The sequence below is a fragment of the Corvus hawaiiensis genome, chromosome 6, assembly GCF_020740725.1.
Source record: "Corvus hawaiiensis isolate bCorHaw1 chromosome 6, bCorHaw1.pri.cur, whole genome shotgun sequence".
Classification (NCBI taxonomy): Eukaryota; Metazoa; Chordata; class Aves; order Passeriformes; family Corvidae; genus Corvus; species Corvus hawaiiensis.
Genome location: NC_063218.1, coordinates 8,596,742 through 8,605,614, shown reverse-complemented (window position 1 = coordinate 8,605,614; position 8,873 = coordinate 8,596,742).

The window sequence follows — 8,873 nt, the reverse complement described above, 5'->3', positions numbered from 1 at the left end:
GAGATCAGTAAATCACCATCTAGGAAACATCCCAAACGCAACTGTAAAATCTGCCGCATATGAAACACCATGAAAGAAAAGCAACCTGCACTTTTCCTTGCAGGAGTATAACGAGTCTGTTCTTCCCTTTCCCTGCTGCTGCCTGTTGCTGTGAGAGCAATTGCAAGAGCAGCACTGCTTGACACCAGTGGCCGATGTTCTGGCACTTTCCCAGATGTTCCAGGAAAGCAGAGGTGCTGGCAGTGCCCGGACCAGCCCGCATTGCTACACACACCCTCCCCCATACACACAACCCTCCCAGGATCCTCATGTACTTGATGTCTCTGCAGAAATGCTGGTGAACAGCCACATGGAGATGGCTTCAGTGCACATTCTTGGGCAATTTTAATAAATTTAGCTACAGAAGGAGCTGAATCGAACATGTGGGCTGACTGCTGCAAACTGCCTGGTTCTGGTTACAAGCTCAAGAAATCGAGTGAAATAACATGCAAAGCTTAGCGTATCCTATCTAAGCCAGTGAGCAAGTCAGGCTTAGTGGGTTATTTGATGATATTTGATTCTCCCTCTATATGAATAACATCTGCAAATATGCTGAGTCTCTTTGGAATTGGTTTTGGTTTAAAAGAATTTGTTATTTAGAGCATTTCAATCAGTCACTCCCTGCCTTGCTGCCTTGGCTGGTCACAGTGTCACGTTTGAGCTTTCCCATCCCCTGCCTCAAGAAACATCACTCTCATAATAATCAGGTTCTTGTTATGGAAGCCTCCAAGCCTCCAAAGACAACAGGAGAGAGCACTGATGCTATAAGCCCACTGCTGGGGGTTAGAAATGAGGGCAATGCTAAAGCAGGGAAAAAAGACAAAATTAAATAAAGAAAAAGATCCAATTTCCAAAACTCCACTGGCTACATTTAGATGTCTCAGCAGCAGCCAGCTCAGTGCTAGGCTGCTTCACGTGTGCATCCTGCCCCATGTCAGTGCATCCACATGGCTGCTGTGGCAAAGCCAGTGACACTGCCAGTGTTAAGCCCCCAGCCATCCAAAGTCGCTTCCTGACCAGCGATCTTTCTAGGAAGGAGCTCAACTGAACTGTTTGTCTTTTTCACCCCAATCAAGTCACAGGTGGATTATGCTAGAAAAATTAGTAGCCACCACACCTTTACTTCATCATCTCCATCACACATCTAGAGGGCTTCTGCAACTGCCACCCATACCAGAGTGACTCCAGAAGAAGCTTTCTTCCCTGTCTCAGCATAATAATATAAAAAGGCCATCTTGGGACAGACCAGAGGTACATCAAGTCTAGTGTCTTCTCTCCAAAAAAGAACAGCAGTGATGTGGTGAGATGAATGTAAGAATGGGGTAGGCAATCAGTGATGCTTCCCCAGAATATTCTTCATGCTGTCAGCACTGTGTGGCTTTATAACCCCAAATCTGTGCACTGTGTTTAACACCTTTTGGTGAATTCATTGACCATGAAATTTTCTCATGGTCCTCCAAACCTGTGCAGTCTTGACACCCTGAAGGTGCTGTATAAAGGAGATGCACACCTTAACTACAATCCCATAGACAATCACCTCCTTTAATTCCTCCTGAACCCACAATCTTGCTGAGTTTATCTGCTGTTCCTGGTTCTTATCTGGGAAGAAAGAGGGAAGGCTTGATCTCCCCATAATGATCTTATCCTGCAGTCTCTTGCCACCCCACCCTGAGTCCCCTCTCACCGAGGATGCAAGAGCTGTCCCTCTGCAACCACCCTGCGACTATGTGGCCATGTCCACTAGGCTGGACAGCAAGTTTGGGATTGGGAATGATCTAGACACAAGCTCAAAGACAGTCTCCTGTCTGGTAAGAACTTAAGCCTCCCCAGGCAGTGTGGCTTAATTCATCAGTGCCCACAAGGAGTGCAGGTACCCAAGTGCCAGGCATGAGAGCCAGCAGCGTGGCAGCAGATGGAGCAGACAGTACCCCGGCCTCTGGATGTGTTCAGACAGACAGCAGTGTTTTGCAACCATAATTTTTCCACAATTTGCCCAACCTTACCTCCTCTTCCTTTCCAGACTTTAAGGTAAGCAACCTCAAAAGCAGCTCCAGAAGTGGGCAGGGGCTAAAGAAGAAAGTCCCAGAAAAGGCATCTGGGCAGGGAAAGGTGGGAGGGAGGCACATGCCCGTACCCACCATCACCAGCCTGCCTGAAAAGAGAACTAATATCATTTGTGTGGGATTTTCCTCCCCCTCCCGCAGATCAAAAGGACAGCAGCAATGCAATCTGCTGTTTGTGTAGGAAATGTGTCAGAAGAAGGAAGGAGGGGATACACATGGGAACATCTGCTCTAAGAAGCCACTTGAAAATTAACCATTTAGGTCCTGATCCAGGGAGCACCTGCCTAGAGTTAAGCCTCAGTGAGACTGGGGCTGTGCATGTTCATGGCACCTTCTGCAAAGTCCTGGAGGAGGATAAGGGTGATGAGCAGTTCTTCCTCAGACTGGGCTCACGTTGGCAGAGTGGAGCCCTTCCTGGTGCTGCTGGGCAGGAACATGCAGGCTCACTCTGATGGCTCTGCTGAAGATGTGGGAAGAATTGTGGCTGGCCAGAGTTCTGCATCTCCATCGAGGCACACCTGGACAAGTACATGGTTTGCAACGTGGCTCCCTGAGTCACTGGTGCCAAGAGCAGGGCACAGGGGAGACAGGACTTTTTATCTCATTTGTCTGTCAGGCTTTAACCACCAAACTCCTCCCTTCTACTGCTCTACTTGTTGTTCTCTGCCTCTTTCTGCATCAGCTGGACCTGGCAGCCCACAGAAGAACCCATTGAGGAAAATAAAAGGTGGGAGCAGTGCATCTGTCTGTGACTATTACAAGTGCCCTGATCACTCATGGCCGCCCCTTGTGACCTTTGCACAAAAACTTGTCACTGGAATAAAGTATTTGCTGACCTGGCCTTGTAACACCGCCACACATAAAGATAAGTACAGTGGAGAACAGAAAAGTAAAAAAAAAAAAGGAAAAGGTCGAATACTTTCTTCCTTCTGCGTATAAAATTAAAAATCTCACATTGTCCCAGTGCAACAGAGTTGAGCACAAAAGGGAAAAAACAGCCCTGTGTTGTTCTAGGCCAGGCGCCAGAACAACTTGTGTGAGTTTGTGCTGGCAGCCGTGTCCTCCGGCCGAGGGTCCGTGCTCGGCTGCCGCACGGAGCCGACACCACCGACCCTTCCTCCCAGGCCACTGAGTCACCTTCCTGCCAGCCCCCCGCCACCCCGAACCTCCCAGGCAGTTCGGCAGAGGTTGCTTTTTGTTTGTGTGTTTGTTCATTTTTTTGGTGTGTCCTGTAAGACGTGTCCCATGATTGTCATTTACTAGCTGGGGTGGCAGACAAAAGGCTGCCACCTCTGTGAAAACATCAACCTTAACCCAGTTTTGGATGCAGTCCATCAGATCCTTTACCCACAGAAATACTTTTACACAAGTATTTAAGTCAACAGGAATCCTTGCATGAGTAAATGATTGTGGGATTTAGCCTGTATGCATCTTATTTTTCAAGTAAATAAAATGTACTTTTTTCACCATTTTTATCCTTTCACTGTTCCTTGATGTTTGCCTATTTCCCCAGAGTACCCTATGATTCAAAACATCATTTACCTTGCAATTCCTTTCTTTCCCATCTCCGTTCTATATAAACTTTGGTACTTTTTCCCACCTTACCTGTATCCATGAATCAAATGGGCAATCTGATCTCCAAGTTAGGAGAGAGATTGTTTGGATTTCAGCTTCTGCATCAGAGCCTATCTTCTCAATATTGACTCCACATCAAATGCAGTGCTGGAAGAGCTGGGGGAATTCAGGTAACTCCCAATAACCAACCAAAAAAAAAAATTCCTCTTTAACAACATTTTTGTTAGAACTGATCTTAAAAGGACCTCTGCTTTCCTTTTCCATCCTTGCCTTCTTAAGAGTCTGGTCTAAATGCATGCAGTCACAAATCCTCTCCCATATTCATCCCTAAGATGCAGCAGAGAGCCTGAGAGTATCCCAGTTACAAAGGTGTAGTTTGAACGTTGCTCAGGACTAGAGCTGGAGGCTATCTCTATTTCACTCGGCTGAAAATAAGTACTTAGCCTTTTGGACTATGGAATTAAAGGGAGGCATGAGCAGCAGCACATCACACCATGTGCACTGCTGGCTACAAAAACCTCGGGTCCTACAGTCACCCCAGCCCAATGGACCCTCTAGGCACATAATCAAGTCTGGGTTGTGAAGGTCAGACAAAAAAGGGAGATGTAAAAACCACAGAGTTTTGGCCCACTGCTACTTCTTCTGCAACTCTCCCAGGCCATTTAGTTTTACTTTTAGCTTGGCCCCTTCTTCTGCAAAGGAGCATTTCATCATTGTGCCGGCTTCTACAAAACCCCTTTGTCTACCAAACGGTCACCTGCACCATTTCCACGACAGTGCTCCATTCATCCCATTCTGCTGTGAGCAGGTGACATCCTACCAGTGACACCCGCAGGTCCCCGGCAGGTGATCACCATTCCAGGTTGTTCCTTCCATTTATTATGGGCTGGCCTCCAGGTTAAGTCTGGTGCTGAGTGTCTTTTGCTCTTTAGCAAGCATCACCAGGTTCACCAGATGAGACTGACACTTTGCAAAAGCATCTGGAGTACACCCTAATGAGCCGGTATTTTTTCCCAAGGCTTTGTACATTTTCTGACATTTCTACCACCCCACTTTATTTCTGAGAGCAAACTACTGAAATCCTTCTCCTCCCTGGGTGCAGGTGGAGCTCAGGCTGGTGGCTGTGTTGCAAGAGGAACTCAGTAATGTGATACCCAGGATCTCAGACTGCAGCCTGAACTTCCTGATGCAGTGAAGTCTGTTGCTTTGTTGTGAAGCTGTGATGCAGGAGCAAAGTGTTGAGGACACAAGTACGGGCTCTGAAATCAAAACTCTTCCACAGGCAGGGGTCTACCTGCAGCTAAATTCAAAACCTACTCAGGTTTCAGGGAGTCCGTTCCCCCTCACTGCACCTTCGCCTTGGTACTAAGTGCTCATCTTCCCACAGACCCAGTTGGGTGACCAGCTTCAGGTATCCAACTCTGCAGCCACATTCTGAAGCTTAATGTTATTCACATCTCTCAGTGATTCATTAAAACAGGACTTACAGTGAAAGTCTAATTAAGACCGAAGTCCCACATTCATTTTAAGAGCAGTAAAAGGCAAGTTATGTAAACTCACAGCAAGTAATTCTTCTTTTACCAGAAGAGCAACATAAAAGCATAAAATACAACCATAGGCAAAACAGTAAAAGAGGAGAGCGAAGGTTCTGGCAGACAGTTCGTAAGAGAAGGAAGTCTAGAAAGACATTTTTATTTGCATTTCTTACATTACATTCTCTGGACTTCCCCTCCACCTGAATACATCAGAGGGAAGTGGAGCAACCAGTGTGATGGCTACTGTACTCAGACAAAAGCAGCTCATTTTGACTAGAAAAATGGTCTGTCTTGCTCTCCTCATCCCTAGCCTCCCATTTCTCTCTCCATACCTGGGGCTGCTCTGCTCTCAGAGGCACGGGTTTGGAATTCAGGCTCCCAAAGGAGTCAAGCAGAGACAGCACACCAAGCCCAGCTTCTCTCCGCACAGAGCTCCCTGACTCATTCCAAAATCCTTCCTATCCAGTGTCACCAAAATCTTCATCCCAGCTCCTCTGACTACATTGTGAGCAACATCAAGGCAAGGTTGAGGCGTGGCAAAGAGCAAGACATGTCCGTGCTGAAGGGGCCAAAAAAAACAGCACAAAAAGGATACAAGGGTGAAGGAAGAAGAAAACATCTTAGGAGGATAAGGGTTAGAAGATGATGCCAGTGAGCACTCCAAGTTACAGAGGGTTTGGAGGTGAGAACAGGGAGCTTGGTTCTGATTCAGTACCTGATAAAAGGATAAAGGAATAGTAGAGGTGGTTGGTAGAGCTACAGGGATGTTTTCGGGAGGGCAGGAGTGGGTATCACCAAGGCCACCAACAGATACTGAAGCAATGACAGTCTGAGCTGTGTTACACAGGGAGGTTTTAGTATGGGCAGTGGAGAAAAGTGTTATGTCTGGGATTTTCTTATTTTAACAGGCATCTGGGGTACTTGTTTGTTTGTACTCAGGCTAGGTTGATTTGGAAATCCCATGGAAAAGCAAAAATTAAGAGAAGACTGATATTATATACCACATATGTGGGAAAAGACAGAGTCTTTTATGCCCTGAAATTGCTGATTTATCTAATGAGGAACCCAACATTTGCTCTAAGAACACCTTCAGCCAACCCCACAAGTCCCAGGAGAGGAATGGATCCTGCTCAAGAGACCTTTTGCAGATAGTGGGATAAATATGACAGATCTCTGCCTTACAAAGCTCAGGGCAGTAGCTGGAGGTAAAAATTGATTTGTGCTGGGATGAAATGTTTTCTGAGGAACTGCTGCTGAAGTTGTATCAGAACATCTCTAGTACAAAGCCCTTTATTCTAGGTTATATTTTTTGCTTAGCAAGTATTTTCATCCTGAGATTTCCCAGTCCTAATCTAGCAAAACACTCCTGCAGTATTAAGGTCCCTTCTGGGAGTTACCAAAATAAAGTGCATTGTTAAGACGGTGCATTATTTGCTTACAAATAGAGCAACGCCAATTAAATTCTCTCCTTTAATAAGAAATTAGTAACTCTACACTGGACCCTTATTCAGGATACAGCAGCTTCTGATTTAAAGACTTTTGTCTGGGTCTGATAAATTTTATGTCTGGTCCCTAAGCAGACACCAGTTTTGTCTCTTAGCGTCCACTGGTATTTATGGCCTTTCACTGTCCTTCTCTATATATCCTGCTACGAACTTCTATACACCTGTTATTTTATAATATGGGTTCTCATGTTCCTTGCCAAGCATTGATAAATAAATAAAACAAATATTAGAAAGGAAGGAACATGCTTAATTGTCTTTGAATTTTAAAATTAATTTGGCAAAGAAAACCCAAGCAATGTTCAAATACAGCTGCCAGGGTGATAAACAAGGGTGAAAGAGGAAAAAAAACCTCTGAAAGAAGAGTGTGCCTTATCAATGCCATGCAAATTTCCTTCAGCATTGCAAAGCAAGAAGTGTGCTCTCTTTACTGAAAAAGCAATGGATTTATAAAGGCTGAAAAGGTACATTCATTTACCATTTCTAGAAAAACAGAACACAGCAGACTGTAAAAAAAACCCCAAACAACCAGAAGTTAAGGGTTAGGAAAGCTGAGTGAAACTATGGAAGATGAATAACTGAGTGAAAGCTGCCTTCCAGATGCTGACAGGGGAGCCAAGGTGCAGATGTGACATTAAATGCCTGGCTGGCTCGGACAGGGATGTTGCAAGCTCTCACTGCAGAGTCGAATGTGACCTGCGCCAGTGGTACCTCTGCAGAGTTCTTTTTGATTTTAATGTGTGTTCCTAGATTGATGCAGCCTTATTGACAGCCACGCTATGGCAAATAGAACAATATGTAATTTATACATGCAGCTTAGTGCCATCAGCCTCTCCATTTGGTAGGGTGATTTGACAACGGCCCTGGCTGCTCCAATATATACTCACAAATACTGCAGCACACGCAGGGCCTCGTTATCAGGGAGAAATCAGCAGGACAGCCATAAAACAAATACGACTCACATAAGCACACTGCTGAGGAGACTGTCTGCAATATATGCTCTGATTAATGTCTGGAATGGCAGCAGTGCAAGTTAATGCTTTGTGGAGTCTTGGATGACATGCTTGAAAAGATCTTTGGGAAAGTCCACTTTTATGACTTTACTGCAAGCTGAGCAACCCCCCAGATGCTGACCTTGGATTTGACTGCAGGGTAAGTGCTGGAGGAGATTGCTAACTGGGGAAGTTCCGTGGATGCCAAGGGCAGCTCCTTGTCTTACCACCATCAGCTCTGCATCTTTTGGGGTTAAATTCCTCCCTGTTTCACAGGAGGGAATGAAGCATTCAGTCCTTCTAATGCTTGCTGCTGTCTGCAAGGGATAAAACAGCCTTTGAAAAAGTTTGGAGGAACTTCTGCAAATAAACCTCACTATGACCAATGCACTTAAAATAGCTTCAATCCTGCAAGTATTAGACAGTCTCAGGCCCTGACTCTCCCTCTGAAATGCAACTGGACTATCACAAAGAAGATGTCCTATAAAAAATAAAAGAACATAAAAGCACTGAAATCATGTAGAAACAAACACAAAGAGGCTTCTGCCCAATGCGGTGAGAGAGAAAACGATTAAATCACATGAAAAACCTGTTGCTACCGCTTCTGCATCTGGCCAACAAAGAGGGCTAGAGAGGCCCCACTCAGTAAATACCTACTCTTGTTGGATCAAAGGGGTAAGAATGGAAGCAAGTCCTCAGGCTTTATGGACCTGATCCAGTTGGTTTTTCTACTAATTTCTGTGGGCTTTGGCTGGCATCCAGGCAGCAAAATCAACCAGGAGCAGGGCTAGCCTTGCCTGGCAAGTGGAAGCCCTGCCAGCACCACTGATTTTTACTCTCTCTCTGCCCTAAAGCTGGGCTTTCTGCTCAACTCTGGAAGGCTCCATGGGCAGCAAAAGGCTTGTTGGAGGGTTTTAGCCAGACCCAGGAGTGCACAAGGCTGCACAAGGATGCCCAACACAGTCGCTCCCAACAGCTTCCATCAGTCCCCATCCACATTCAGCCATCCTGATGTTTGGTGGCATAGTGGTTGTGATCTCCTCCAAGCACAGGCAGCAGTCACAAAGTTCTGTATTTGCCAAGCAGCTCTGCCTGGCTCTGCTCCCTTGAGGAAGGACTGAAAACGGAGCCTTCTCTGGGTTTGGTGGGAGGGGAGCCCTCAGCCTG